The 15,807-nt window shown below is 51.3% G+C and overlaps 1 pseudogene; it reads left to right on the top strand.

Annotated features, from left to right (window-relative positions):
• The window catches only part of LOC130371751 (dedicator of cytokinesis protein 1-like), a 105,287-nt pseudogene that overhangs the window by 78,591 nt on the left and 10,889 nt on the right, over positions 1-15,807 (top strand).

The raw sequence follows: 15,807 nt of genomic DNA, 5'->3' as shown, positions 1-15,807 counted from the left end.
AGGGGGACTATTATGAGCTGCGCTAAATGTTATTTTCTTCTTTTCTTTTAATACTGGCTCATGATAGGCCCCCCGATCGGCGTAGGCCCAAGTCAATGTGATTTTTGTTTGGGGCTTATAAAGATCAGAGGCCTATCATGAGCCAATAAAAAAGGGGGCTAGTGGTATCTGGGCCACAGTCGTCTAACCAGTCGGAAAATAATTGACACATCTTCATTGTAAGATCCCCTCTCAGGGGGCCTATGACACCTCTCTGCCCCAGGGCCCAATGGCAGGTTAATGCAGGCCTAGTTACCAGGCACAGAATGTGCTTCGGGCGAAGACGTCTGAGAACGTCTACGTTTGTTGACGTCTGAGAACGTCGACGTTTGATGACGTCTGAGAACGTCTACTTTTGTCAATGTTCTCGTCATATGAATGTAAAACATGATATATGAATGACGCCTGAGAACATCTATGTTCTCCTCTAGTTTCTCATCTACGTTACGTCTGTCAACGTACTCGTCATATTAAATGTAAAGTGTTCCTGCACATTGTCATATTGTAATGAAGTGCAGAGAGTCACTGTATCGCCTGGATCATTTCCACAGTGTTATTCTCATCGCAGCAGGACTGCCAGTGCCAGTATGGATTTGTTTGTGCTGGTATTTTATTATGGCCTTTCATTTGGACTCTATACATTCCGCACAACGGTTTGTTTTATTACTTTTCTTATTAATGCATCCTATTCTGTATAGTATAGGATGTCTCTACAGTCTGCATATTTGGTTATGTCTATATTTTATGTTATATTATCTCCATGTATTACGAGCTATATTCAGTGTCCATCTGTTCAGCCTAAATGTTGTAAATGGTACATTTCCTATTTGGTACGGTTCTGTCTTTGTTGCCGTTCTCTAAGGAACAGTTCTATATGTTTTGACCTATAGGTTACTCTTCCAGACATTCTGTTCTGTACGTTCTGTTCCGTACGTTTTGTCCTATACACTCTGTCCTATACGTTCTGCCTCGTATGTTCTAACCTATTAATTCTGACCTATACACTCTGTTCTGTATGTTCTGACCTCAGAGTTCTGACCTCAAAGTTCTGTACATTGTGACCTGTACGTTGTCTCCTAAATGTTCTGTACATTCTGACCCAAGCGCTCTGTACGTTCTGACCTAAGCGCTCTGTATGTTCTGACCTAAGCGCTCTGTACGTTCTGACCTAAGCGCTCTGTACGTTCTGTACGTTCTGCCCTAATCGTTCTGTACGTTCTGTACGTTTTCTCCTAAATGTTCTGTATGTTCTGCCCTAATCGTTCTGTACGTTCTGTACGTTCTGACCTAAGCGCTCTATACGTTCTGTACATTCTGTACATTCTGGCCTAAGCGTTCTGTACGTTCTGACCTAAGCGCTCTGTACGTTCTGTATGTTCTGACCTTAGTGCTCTGTATGTTCTGTACGTTCCGCCCTAAGCGCTCTGTACGTTGTGCCCCTACAGAGGAAGCAGGCCCAGTTCTATGAGAACATCGTGAAGGTGATTCGGCCCAAGCTGGACTACTTCGCCATGGGCTACTACGGGATGGGCTTCCCCTCCTTCCTACGGGTGAGCACGCACACACTCACTCACTCACTCACTCACTCACTCACACACACACACTCACTCACTCACTCACTCACTCACTCACTCACTCACTCACTCACTCACTCACTCACTCACTCACTCACACACACTCTCACTCACACTCTCACACACACTCTCACACACTCACTCACACTCACTCACTCACTCACTCACTCACTCGCTCACTCACTCACTCACTCACTCACTCACTCACTCACTCACTCACTCACTCACTCACTCACTCACTCACTCACTCACTCACTCACTCACTCACTCACTCACTCACTCACTCACTCACTCTCACACACACTCTCACACACACTCTCACTCACTCACTCACTCACTCACTCACTCACTCACTCACTCACTCACTCACTCACTCACTCACTCTCACCTACACACACACACACACACACTCACTCACTCACTCACTCACTCACTCACTCACTCACTCACTCACTCACTCACTCACTCACTCACTCACTCACTCACTCACTCACTCACTCACTCACTCACTCACTCACTCACTCACTCACTCACTCACTCACTCACTCACTCACTCACTCACTCACTCACTCACTCACTCACTCACTCACTCACTCACTCACTCACTCACTCACTCACTCACTCACTCACTCACTCACTCACTCACTCACTCACTCACTCACTCACTCACTCACTCACTCACTCACTCACTCACTCACTCACTCACTCACTCACTCACTCACTCACTCACTCACTCACTCACTCACTCACTCACTCACTCACTCACTCACTCACTCACTCACTCACTCACTCACTCACTCACTCACTCACTCACTCACTCACTCACTCACACACACCTACACACACACCAGTATCAGTGTGTAGTTCACGCCGGAGCAGTTGAAGCGTGGTGGAGCTCTGAGGCTGAAACAGCCCATCATCACGGAGCTCTCCTCCTCCTCTCTCTCTCTCTGTCTCTCATCCCGCCCCCCCACTACCACCACCGCCACATGATGGGTTGGCTGGTACGGTGGAGCAGGCCTGGGATAATGGGTTCTCTGACCGGGCGTAGTTCAGTTTCCCCCTCAGAACAAACCAAAGAACAGCTGTGGTTCAGAGAGGGCCCAAACGGCTCCTGGATGGGGGGGCCGCTCTGTGTGGCAGAGAATGATTGGACCTGGCTTTGGAAATAGAGAGGGGGGGGTCAGGAGTGAGGTTGGGCTCTGTCCCATCGGTCCAGCCACTCTCTGTCTCTCTCTGTCTCTCTCTGTCTCTCTCTGTCTCTGTCTCACCGTCTCTCTTGCTCTCAGTCTCGCACACTCTCTCTCGTTCTCTTACTCTTGCTCTCTCTCTATCTTACTGTCTCTCTTTCTCGCTCTCGCTCTCGTTCTCTCTCCCTCCCTCTCTCCCTCTCTCTCTATCTAGCTCTCGCTCTCGCTCTTGCTCTTGCTCTCTTTCTCCTTCTCTCTCTCTCTCTCTCTCTCTCTCTCTCTCTCTCTCTCTCTCTCTCTCTCTCTCTCTCTCTCTCTCTTTCTCTCTCTCTCTCTCTCTCTCTCTCTCTCTCTCTCTCTCTCTCTCTCTCTCTCTCTCTCTCTCTCTCTCTCCCATCGTCACGGTGATACCAGTCCATAAACGTTGGCTCAGCCCAATGCCCCCCCCCCCCCCCCCCGGGTCCAGATCCACCCAGACTGCAGATGAGACGGGGGGGTTAGAGTCCGGTTCTGCCCGATGCAAGTGGGGATCACAGCCGGCCCAATTTCGCATTAACCAGGTTTTTCCGTCGGAGCTTCCGACAGCGAGGGAAACCCATCCACCCAAAACCTCCGCTTTGAAAAAGCATTCCCACTCTCAGCCTTTGATTCCCGGGAGCGTCTGCCTCCCTTTCATGCTGTCGGTTCGCAGCTCTGCTGGGATTTGGTATTTTGTGTGCGTGTGCCTTGTAGGCTTACCCCGGCCTCTCATCCCGGCTGCTGATGTCATCCACACGGATGTTCATCCTAGCTTTGTGTTTTATGAGGATGTTGCTGGGAAACTCTCCTCTTCTCCATTCCGGTCGGCAGCAGGAATGGAGAAGAGGAGAGCAGCAGGAACGATGGAGGTTCATTTTCAATATGGACGTTTGAAAAAATCACTCTGTTGTTTCATTGAGAAATCCTCGAAACAGTTTGACCTCTGACCATTCCCCATCAAACCCCAGCTGGAGCAATGGTCCGGGATTTGCGTCCGTTATTGTTATTGATTTTGAATGATGATTGAAATGGTCCAAATGCTCCTCCAATATCTAATAATGAACTGGAACTCTCCTCCGTTGCAATAAAGCCGAGCGTGACGGCGCCCCTTTAAGAAAGAGGGCCCCTGGGCTCCCCTTTAAGACCGCGGGCTCCTGGCCTCCCCTTTAAGACAGCGAGCTCCTGGGCTCCCCTTTAAGACAGCGAGCTCCCCTTTAAGACAGCGAGCTCCCCTTTAAGACAGCGGGCTCCCCTTTAAGACAGCGGGCTCCTGGGCTCCCCTTTAAGACCGCGGGCTCCTGGGCTCCCCTTTAAGACCACGGGCTACTGGGTTCCCCTTAAGCTGGCCCCTGGGCGCCCCTTTAAGACCGCCGTTGATTAAAGGGTAACCCTTTTTTCTTGCGCCGCGTGGCTCAGCGCTCTGTCTCCCGTCCCGCATCATGGCCGCCCCGCTGCCCTGCCTCCTCTCCGGCCCGTCAGGTCGTCTATCCTCCGCGTTAGCGTCACGCTGCTAACGCCCGAACACGACCCTGGGCCTGATCGGTGGTGATGAAGAGCGGGAATAAAAGAACCCTAAAAGAACCGGCACCCATTGAGCAGCGCTCAACCCAGACAGATAGGTGAGGAGGTGGAGGTGGGGGGGTTGGTGTCGAAGGGGTAATTAATGTGGGCCCGCTAATTAAGATGAATCCCATTAACGTCGTTTTCACTTTCTCTCGCCGCCTTCGCTGTTGTGTGGCGCCGGCGCCTCCGGCCTACGGGGAATAGTCAATTATACGAGGAAATCAATAGCTCTGATAACCACCGCTCTGTCCCCCCCCCCCCCACCACCACCACCACCCAGTGCATTGTAACAGCACAAAAGGGGTCTAATTCGGTGGCTTATGATGCATTGGTTGTTAATGTGATTAGACGGCGGACTATGAGCTGATTTAGAAAATGATCCACAGATGCACATCCCACCGCCTTCGTCTCGACTGTCAGTCTTAAACTCTGCAGGAACTCTGGATGTTTGCTGAAGTTGTCGCTGTCAGCTCGAAACAGAGGAGATACCTTCAAAGTTCCCGTGGGTGAATTGGTTTAAGTTTTGATTATGTTTGATTTCAAGAAAACGCTTTTGTGTTCGTTGCGTCACAGAGTTCGCCTGAGCCAGTGAGCACTGATGACTACCCCCCCCCCCCCCCCCCCGGGCTGTGATTGGACACTCCACTCTTGATTGTTGAATGATGGAAGACAGAATCTGGGTTCTGTTGATTAGTCAGAACTCCGTTGGCTCAATCCCGACTAACACAGGGCTATGTAACATGCCTGTTATCGTGCCAGCTTGATCACATGACAACGTGACATTGAACCCAAATAGAACCACATTGTCTTCAGAACCCAGTCAAACACATTCTGTGCTCGACTGCACTAAAAAACGACAATGCTTTCTGTTTCTGTTTACTATTTTCCAGATTCGTTTTTGATTTAATAAGGTACACAATCTGAGAGCAAACTTTTCGGAGCATCCAAATATCATGTGTCAGTTAAGATTGTTGATTCGACTCCAGTTAAAGATCTGAAATGACTCATCAGCCATGGAGGAGATGCATCCGCTCAAAGGGAGACATTTCCATTCTTTACCTTGTCTTCAGGAATACAAATGAGGAGTGGGACATGGAGATGAGTGAGAACATAAATATACATACTTATGCTGACATCTGTGTGTTCGTCTTCTGAATTAACTTGCAATACACGGACCTTGAATAGGTTCTAGTTTCCAAAATGTCGGGCTCATCTCGTGGCAGTGGCAGCTTCGTATTGTCTGCCAGCTTCTTTCCGCTCCTGCGTTGGAGCTGAATGACTCCCAAAAGTCAATGCGCCTTTGTCACCTTATCTGTCAGAGAGAATTTGAAAACTGTCCCAAGCATATTTCATGGCTGCAATTCGTTTAATTAATTGGGGAGAATTAGGTGTGTGTATGTGTGTGTACACGAGCATTGTGTGTTCATAGGTGTGCATGTTTGTCTGAGAGCTTTTGTGCTTTTGCTCTCGGGAGGGAAGAGCTCCAAAGGAGGGCTTCATGTCACAAAGGGGGAACCGTCCCTGGATGCTGCCCAAAGAACAAAAGCTGGTGAACTACTTCTACTCTGACTTCTCTCCTTTTCTTGAATGAATCAGCAGTTCCCTTCTAAGCATTGGGGTGTAATGCCTAAGAGCTGAGTGTGTGGGTGCCACAGAGACACCTGTAATTCCAAACAGTCATAGATGATTTTAAATAGGCATTACATTAGCATCATATTAGCATCACATTAGCATCGCAAGCCTGAAGGAGTAGAAGTAGCGTTGGACTCTTTTCGCTGGAGAAAAAACACAGGTGTAGATCGAAAGATTAAGTACAGGAACAGGAAGTTACTTCAGCCTGTTATTGACGATATGTGAGGTGATCTATTAGACGACGGCAGCGCCTTCTGGTAGCCTTGGAATGACCGATGATTGCAGAGGGGACGAATACACGCTGGCCCTGTTATTTATAGGCGGTAAATTACTGTGTGCTGCTGCTTTGGCGGCAATTTGACGGTCACCGTTTTTCCTTACTTCCCTCGTTTATCAGGATGTTAGAATTTGCCTAATCTCTGATCCACTATGCTGTAGCAGATTGCAGAGTGTCTGTGTGTGTGTGTGTGTGGAAGATGGCCGGTTCAAGCAGCCTCACCTGGCCTGAGTCAGACAGACACCTGTCAAGGTCGAACCAGCCATCACCCCTCACACTCTCCTGAGATCTCCTGCATGGCAACATGGAGCAACAGGTCACGTTACAATAAACCCGCTTCCAACACCACCACCACCACCCCCACGTCCTTGTCTGGAGGAGCCCAGTAAAAGTCTCCTAGGTGGAGTGTTGAATGGACATTACCCCAGAGCACCTCTGTGGGGAAGTGACCCACACGTGATAAGTGTCCTCAGCTGGGTTTGTCTCACGATGGCGCCTCTGTTAAATAGAGACGTTCCGATTCCATTCCTTCCTTCCCGATACCTGAACTTTGGCCGATACGACTTTCCACCTCCAACCGTTAACGAACGCAGCCTTCTCTGCCTGTGTAGTAAATGAGCTATAGTATAGTAGATTTTATTTGGACACGGACATGACAATGTCATTGGACGAACCAGATGCATTGTTTACAGTGTGTTAGCATAAATGCTAGTTTACAACACCTGTCCACAGGAGGCTTTTTGAAAACAACAAAAGAAACTAAACAAGACAGAAACAAGATCAAATACTGATAAAAAACTGATAGTGATAATTAAAAAGAGTAAAAATGCAGTATACAGTAGAGTACAGAGCAGCAATTTAATGAGTCGAATATATATACATAGGCTACGTAGAGAAAAACAAAGGCAGCAGGATCAAACAATAAACCAGTTGTAAATTATTTGTGTGAGCACTGTTGATTTGATTTGAGCCGTTGTTTAAGTTCTCTGTTAAAAGTGTTGCTGTTAGTCTCTAGTTTTAGACTAGTGGGCAAGAGGTTCCATAGTTTTGCCCCCTTTGCAGAGAAGGCAGACTGACCGAAAGATGTCCTGTACATGGGAACAAGACAATCACCATTGATGGAGGCTCGTGTATTTGCCCGACGAGAGCTCTGACGTCTGATGGCCAATTCAGACAACAGTGGTGACACATGGTTATTTACACACTTGAAAAACAATTGAAGATTACTAAAATGAATAAAGTTATCAAAGGTGAAAAGGTTGTGTTTTTTTAGAATGCCGCAGTGATGCCATCTCATGGGTTTCCGGTCCATGACTTTTATTGTCTGTTTGTATATTGAAAAGATAGGTGTTAATGCAGTAGAAGAAGCTTGTGACCATGATGGTGATACAGTATGAGAAATGAGAAATTATCATAGCGTGCATAAATAATTTGGCTAGTAACGTGATGGTATCGGATCGACGCATAGACTTGCGTACTCACCGATAACTGATTGTATACTGTTATATTTTAGGCACTATCGGAAGAATTCCGATGCTGGGATCGTTATCGGAGCGACTCTACTGTTAAAGGGGTGTATGGATGAAATGACCGAGGTGTTCCACACGTCCTCCCCCCCTCCTAGAACAAGATGTTCATCTACCGGGGGAAGGAGTACGAGCGGCGTGAGGACTTTGAGGCCCGTGTGCTGACCCAGTTTCCCAACGCCGAGAAGATGAAGACCACCACGCCGCCTAGCGAGGACATCAAGGCGTCCTCCGGCCAGTGTATCCAACACCACCTTCATATGCTCGGAGAGGGCGGGAGAGAGAGAGAGAGAGGGGGGAGAGAGAGAGAGGGAGGGGAGAGAGAGGTAGAGAGAGAGCGAGAGAGAGTGAGTTCATGTGCTGTCTGACAGTTTCACAATGTTGTGTTCTATCATCATGTCAACGAGAGTAGTGGTGCGTTTCCTTAACCCTTTTGTTCGAAGACATCCAGTGTTTCACCGTGAAGCCCATTCTGGACCTTCCTGCCAAGTTCCAGAACAAGGCCGTCTCTGAGCAGATCGTGAGGTAAGGTTTTCTCTCTCTCGCTCTGGCTCTCTCTGTCACTCTCTCTCTCTCCCTCTCCCCTCTCCCCCTCATTCTCGCGCTCTCTTTCTCACACTCACCCTCGCTGTCGCTCCCACTCGCTCCCACGTTCTCACTCGCTCCCTTGCTGTCGTTTTCTCCGTCTCTATCTCTCTTGCTCTTGTATCGCTCTCTCTCACTCTCTCTCTAGCTTTCTCGCTCTCTCATTCTCACTCTCTCTCTCCCTCTTACTCTCGCTCTCTCTCCCCGTCCAAACTACAGTGGTTTTATGTTCATAATCAAACTGTGTGATCAGTCTTAAGCAGCCTCATCTGTTTCCCCGCCGCTGAGAGGCAGAACCAGCTCTGCTGTATCTTAATGTGTGACAAACGGGGCCCACAACAGGGGGCCCACGGAGCTGATTAGCCTCCATGTAAATGTGCTTTTTGTGAATATTAAACAACGATGTTTACTCTTTAAAGGGTAAGTAATCCTTTTTCCTTCTAAGATTTTAAGTAAAGTCAAGACAGTCGTAAAGGTTTTAGAAAAAACGGACCTGTTGGTATCCAGAGCATCAGGGGCTTGGTCACTCTCTCTCTCTCTCTCTCTCTCTCTCTCTCTCTCTCTCTCTCTCTGTCTCTCTGTCTCTCTGTCTCTATCTCGTCCTCTCTCTCTATCTCTCGCGCCCTCTCTCTCTGTCTCTATCTCTATCTCATCCTCTGTCTCTATCTCGCCCTGTCTCTATCTCGCCCTCTCTCTCTGTCTCTATCTCACCCTCTCTCTCTGTCTCTATCTCATCCTCTGTCTCTATCTCTCTCTCTCTCTCTCTGTCTCTATCTCGCCCACTCTCTCTGTCTCTATCTCGCCCACTCTCTCTGTCTCTATCTCATCCTCTGTCTCTCTCTCTCTCTCTCTCTCTCTCTCTATCTCTCTCTCTCTCTCTCTCTCTGTCTCTATCTCTCTCTCTCTCTTTCTCTATCTCGCCCTCCCCTCGCTCTCGCTCTCTCCCACTCTCTCTCTCATGTTGCCCTATGTGAGGGTCAGCGCTGCGATCCGTGCGCCTGCAGAGGTCGTCCCAGCCAGGCTGACCCTTGACCCCCCTCTGACCTGGCTCTATCCGGGCCCCTGCCTCCTCGTAGCTGCTGATTGGCCCGTCGGCTAACGAGGATGCTTAATAAAACGACAAAGGGGTAGAGGCAGCGCTGCTCTGAAGCCTCCCTTCTCTCCGTGTTCATCAGATCAGACCTCTGAGGCCCAGCCCGCCCCCGTCATCTGATTTATTAAAGTATGCTCTCATACTCTCCTAATCGGGGCGTATTTTACACATTCAGGGCCACCTCTCCTCCTAGCTCCGGAGCAGCCAACCGCACTCTCCCGTCTGCGGTGATTATGCAAATCAGCGGCAGAACCTCCTTATATCGTTTTTCGCAATAAAATAAAGTAACAAAAATAAACAGCGGAATGCGGCCCCTTTCTGATGTCCTTGGCAACGTGGCCGGCATGACGATACACGGAGGAGAGCTGGGAGGCTTTGTTGCCGTGCCAACACTGCCAACCGTGCGGGCGCCCTTTCATCGTGGACCACAGTGAGACCGTCCCGACCACGGGGGGCGTGACCCCGCCGCCGCCACACAGGAAACACACGAGGCCTGTCTGATGTTTTATTAACAAAGGCGCTCAGAGCGCCATACGTTGTGGTTCACACAGAGTTTGGAACAGTCGCTGTGGCGACGCCTAACTCCATCCCCCAGTGGGACGCCTCTCTGAAACGGGAACGTTGTGGCGGAATGGAAAGGGGGGGAGGGAGGGAGGGGGGGAGAGAGGGAAAGGGAGGAAGAGAGAGGGAGGGGAAGGGAGGAGGAAGAGAGAGGGAGGGGGGAGAGAGGGGGAGGGAAAGGGAGAGAAGTATAGAGAGAGGAAGGAAGAGAGAGGGGGGGAGAGGGGGAGGGAAAGGGAGAGAAGTAGAGAGAGAGGGAGGAAGAGAGAGAGGGGGAGGGAAAGGGAGAGAGAGAGAAAGAGAGAGGGGAGGGGAGAGAGAGAGAGTTGGGGAGAAGGGAGGGAGAGAGTATTGAACGAGAGTGGGCGTTCTCGTACAGACCTCTGCATTCACCGCCCCCCCCCCCAGGGCTCGATGTGCCCCCCACGAAGCCCTGCGGTACCTTTCTCCCGCCGTGGAAAAGTCTATTAACCTGCGGGACACCCGCACACCCTCACACACACCCCCCCCCCCAGACGGACACACTCGTTCCCTGGTCGTCAGGTGCCTCCGGCCCCCTCCCACATCTCTGGCCTCTCAGGGGGACACGGGCCCCCAGCGCAGAGGTGAGCCCCCGCCCGTGCCTGGAGGCGGGGGTCTCACGGGGCCGGCTCTCAACTCTGCCCCAATCGGGGGGTGGAGGGGGGCTCGGGCTCGGGGGCTGCCGTGTCCCCAGCCCGACCTGAAGCAAAGCAATCAACCTTTCTGAATCTGTCCGTCCAGCGGACTCAACTCTTTTAATTGACTCTGCCCTTCTGCTCTCTCTCTCTCTCTCTCTCTCTCTCTCTCTCTCTCTCTCTCTCTCTCTCTCTCTCTCTCTCTCTCTCTCTCTCTCTCTCCCTCTCTCCCTCTCTCCCCCTCCCACCCTGTCTCCCCCCCCCCCACAGCTTCTACACGGTGAATGAGGTCCATAAGTTCCAGTACTCCCGACCCGTGAGGAAGGGCGAGAAGGACCCCGACAACGAGTTTGCGGTAATGTTTTTTATTTATCGTAATGTTCTTATTACCGTGGACGTTTTTTTGGAAACGCGATTTTCAATTCCAGCAAATAAAATAAGGTCGAAAAGCAGAAAGATGACAGCTATATAATAAAATAAAATAAATGCAGTAAAGTAAAAGGGAAGTAATTCGCCCCATATTTATGGATTGACTATATTCCATTGGAGTTTGAACTCCATATTTCCTATTAGTCCCCATTAGCATCAATAACACAAATTGATGATTCATGCTCCAGAACGGGGGTGGGGTTGGGGGGGGTGGGGGTCACACAACAGGCCAATTAGGACCCACCGTGTTTCCACAGGGACTGAACTGGCTTCGTGACACATGTGACTCATCCAAAACACCTCCTCTCATGCCGTGCTATATGAAATACTTTTTGTGCCAACGCCCCAAAACCCCACATCTTCACTGCGTCGTTATTCACAGCTCGACCCGAGTTCTTGTCCCTAATTGGTCGAATCCCTTCTGTGCTGAGCGGCTGCTGACACAAGGATTCTGCATGTCTACGTCACCCCCCTCTAATTGGTTTAAATAGGGGAACTCTCTCCTCCTTCTGCTCCTGCAAAGCACTCGTGACAAGCAGGAAGAGATCTCCTTAGGGAAATACTCACTTTTCTCTCCTGTGTGTGATTGTGTATTTGTGTGTGCTTTATTTTGTGTTTGTGGGTTGTGCATGTATATGCATGTATATGCATGCTTGTATGTGTCGTTCTGCCCTAGAGTGAGTTGGCCTGTATTTTTGTGGAGGCATGCACGCCTGAGTGTGTGCGCGTTCTTGAATGGTTCTGTGTTTGAAGGCTTTGCGTAGGTTTGTGTGTCCCTGTGTAGGTCTGTGTTTGAAGGCTTTGTGTAGGTCAGTGTGCGGTCGCTTGTGTATGTTGGTGTGTACATGTTCATGTCTGTGTGTGTGTGTGTGTGTGTTTATTTCTGTGTGTGCGTGTGTCGGTGCCCTGTGTGTGTGTGCGTGTCGGTGCCCTGTGTGTGTGTGCGTTTCCTCTTCTAAAAGGGAGTCATTACTCTTCCAGGAGATTCCCTCTCGTCGTCGTGGCTGTCTGTTAGCAGGGTTTAATGAGCTGCCATCAAGGCAGCGGGGACAGAGGAAGAAGAGGAGGAGGAGGAGGAGGAGGGGGAGGAGGAAGAGCCGGAGGGGGGGGGGGGGGGGGGGGGGGGGGGGCTCATCTGGGGGAGGAAATGATTGCTCCCAGCCTGAACAATCTCCCTCTTCTGCCTCTGATCTGACTCTGATTCTGCCCGATTCTGATCGACTCTTCCTCGTCCCGTCGATATCTTCGGTGCGGTTAAAGGTTTCTATGCGTTTGTTTGTTTGTTGCTGTTGGTTTCCCGGCGTGCAGAACATGTGGATCGAGAGGACCACCTACGCCACGGCCTACAAGCTGCCCGGCATCCTGCGCTGGTTCGAGGTCCAGTGGGGCTCCACCGTGAGTACTGAGGGGTCCTCCGGACGGTCCTGACCTGGGTCAGTCATTGGTTCCTCTGCAGATCGGTCCGGCATGCAGCCCCTTTGAAGGACCGCTCCAGACCGGACCAATCGGCTCTAGGGGACCAGGAGAGGCTGGTTCCCTGGGGCTGGGTCTTCCCTTGCTGCTCCACGTCTCATTACCAGGTGGAGGTTCGCCCGGCCCTCCGCCCTCTTTCTCAGGGTTGGGATCGGAAGGGCCCAGTGACGCACCGGCGCAGATTGGAGATTTGCCGTTCTGCTGTGACGTCTGTTCCCTTCCCCCCCCTCCCTTGTCTCTTGTTGTTTTTGGGCCCATGTCTGTAAACCAACATTTACGTCTACGTTCTAGTAAGCAGAGTCTGCCAGAGAGGATTTAGATTTTGTTCCACCTGATTTTAACGCAAGTTAGGCCCTGTGTTGTCTTTGAAGTATTTGAGGGCCTGTGCCCAATATTCCTTCTACATGTACAACACGTACATGTAGAAGGAATATTGCACACAGGCCTTCAAATACTTCATCTTAATCAATATTTGCTGTTTTTGGATGACCTGGCTAACCCTGGCTAGTGTGGCGTTTCCCGCCATTTCCTTGGCTCCGAAGCTATGTATTTTCCGGTCTGTTGTCATTCAACACACATGTGAGTGTGTGTGGTCCTCACACGAGTGTGCTCACACTGGGCGTGTTCCACAGGAGGAGATCAGCCCGTTGGAGAACGCCATGGAGACCATGCAGCTGACCAATGAGAAGATCAGCAGCATCGTGCAGAGACACCACAACGACCCCAACCTGCCCATCAACCCCCTGTCCATGCTGCTCAACGGCATCGTGGACCCCGCCGTCATGGGGGGCTTCGCCAACTACGAGAAGGTAGGGCCACCGGGCGCCGTCAGACATCAGACGGTCTGCTGACAACGTCACTGCACACCGCTTTACAGTGAATCGGATCACTCTCCTTATTGCTCTTTGTCTTTCTCTCTCCCTCTTCCTCTCTCTCCTCACCTCCTCCCCTCCTCCTCCTCCTTGTCTGCTCCTCCTCCCCTCCTTGTGTCTGCTCCTCCTCCTCCTCCTTGTCTCCTCCTCCTCCTCACCTCCTCCTCCTCCTCGTCTGCTCCTCCTCCTTGTCTCCTCCTCCTCCTCCTCCTCCTCGTCTCCTCCTCGTCTGCTCCTCCTCCTCGTCTCCTCCTCCTCCTCGTCTCCTCCTCCACTCCTCTTCCTCACCTCCTCCTCCTCCTCGTCTGCTCCTCCTCCTCGTCTCCTCCTCCTCCTTGTCTCCTCCTCACCTCCTCCTCCTCACCTCCTCCTCCTCCTTGTCTCCTCCTCACCTCCTCCTCCTTGTCTCCTCAGGCCTTCTTCAACGATAAGTACATCCAGGAGCATCCTGAGGACCTGGACAAGATCGACAAGCTCAAGGACTTCATCGCCTGGCAGGTGAGATACGTGTGTGTGTGTGTGTGTGTGTGTGTGTGTGTGTCTGTGTGTCTGTGTGTCCGTAACCCATCATAATCTATGTTATGAATACTATTGTTGGATTCCCAGGACTTTCATTAATGCTTCTCAAGGCTCCCACTTGTTTACGGAACCAAACAAGAAGACTGCGTCGATAAAAGCTCCTCGCGTGGTGTGCAGTATTGGCTGCTTATTGGGGCCCCTGAAGAGAGGGCCGGGGCCAATAACGACCTAGGGCCAAACATCACCTCCTCCTGTGTCTCCTCCTTCTCCTCCGCCTCCTTGTCCCTGCTTCCCAAACTCATCCCGAACGGGCGATGAACTCCAAGAGCCTCCTTTTGGCCGTCAGTGATGAATCCCTCATCCCCCACCACCAGGGGGTGCTGCGTTCACTCCGCCCACAGCGAGCACACGCCCAGAACCAACCGAGTTCAATCAGGTCTGTCTCTCGTGTGTAGCCCAGAGTTAAGGGAGGATGTGTACCCTGCACTTCTCCTCCCCTGAAAACAGAGACACTCGAAAATTCTCCGGGGGTAACATTTAGTTATTCCGAGGATGCCGCTACCGGCAGACACCCTCACGACGTTTCGCACCGCAACGCTGGCTTTCCACCACCGTTCTGCGCGGGCAATTAGCACGACTCCTGTCACATTCCAGGCGCGCTGCTCCGCGTGCCGGATGGTGATGAACGACCTGTTGTCGTCGCGGAGTGCGGCGGATTTGGGGACTTCTTCCCATCGTGTTCCTACCTAATCAGTCGGATCAGCGAGGGTTCTCGTCCCAATCTTCCCAATCTGGAGGCAAACAAAGAGTCTCGCGCGGCGTCTCTCTCTTGGAGGAACAGACTGTGTTCTCCTCTTAGTGGGGGGCTCAGCGGAGCTGCTCCTCCCTGCCTCCCACCTTTCTCTGCCTCCCCCCTCTCTCTGCCTCCCCCCTCTCTCTGCCTCCCCCCTCTCTCTGTCTACCCCCTCTCTACCTCCTCCTCTCTCTGTCTCCCCCCTCTCTGCCTCCTAGCTCTCTCTGCCTCCCCCCCTCTCTGCCTCCCCCCTCTCTGCCTCCCCCCTCTCTCCCTCCTCCCTCTCTCTGCCTCCCCCCTTTCTACCCCTCCCCCTCTCTCTGCCTCCTCCTCTCTGCCTCCCCCTCTCTACCTCCTCCCCTCTCTGCCTCTCCCTTTCTCTGCCTCCCCCTCTCTGCCTCCTCCCCTCTCTACCTCCTCCCCTCTCTGCCTCCCCCTCTCTGCCTCCTCCCCTCTCTACCTCCTCCTCTCTCTGCCTCCCCCTCTCTGCCTCTCGTGGAGAACCAGAGGCCGTGCTCCTCTGTGTTGGAGACACTCCTCCTCAAATGTAATCCGTACTGAATCGTGACGAATCCAACACCCAGAGGGTGCTGGATTAATTAAATGACCTGTACATTTGTTCACGTGCATGCACGCGCACGCACACACACGCGCACGCACACACACACACACACACTGAAACACACCTACATTCAGCACACACACGCACACAAACACACCTATTGGGCATTTATTAGGCTTGGGCAGTGACATGCAAAGTTCTTGTAAAGAAAATGAGTTTAATTGCAGCTCATTAATCTTTGTGGGAACTCGTCTGTGTATGTGTGTGTTTTTAGGGCTGGGGGGGGCTTATCGTACCTCAGCCACCAGGAAGGGCCCAGGTGGCTCCTCGCTGGGCACAGTTATATCATCACTGGTCTATATATGGACCTGTGTCTCCAGGGGGGGCGGGTCCTGGCTTCAGCTGTCACTCACACTCTGTTCTCTTTTGTTTTGGGTGTTTTTTT

The sequence above is a fragment of the Gadus chalcogrammus genome, chromosome 18 (genome assembly GCF_026213295.1).
Source record: "Gadus chalcogrammus isolate NIFS_2021 chromosome 18, NIFS_Gcha_1.0, whole genome shotgun sequence".
Classification (NCBI taxonomy): domain Eukaryota; kingdom Metazoa; phylum Chordata; class Actinopteri; order Gadiformes; family Gadidae; genus Gadus; species Gadus chalcogrammus.
This window is presented reverse-complemented; position numbering and strand designations above follow the sequence as displayed.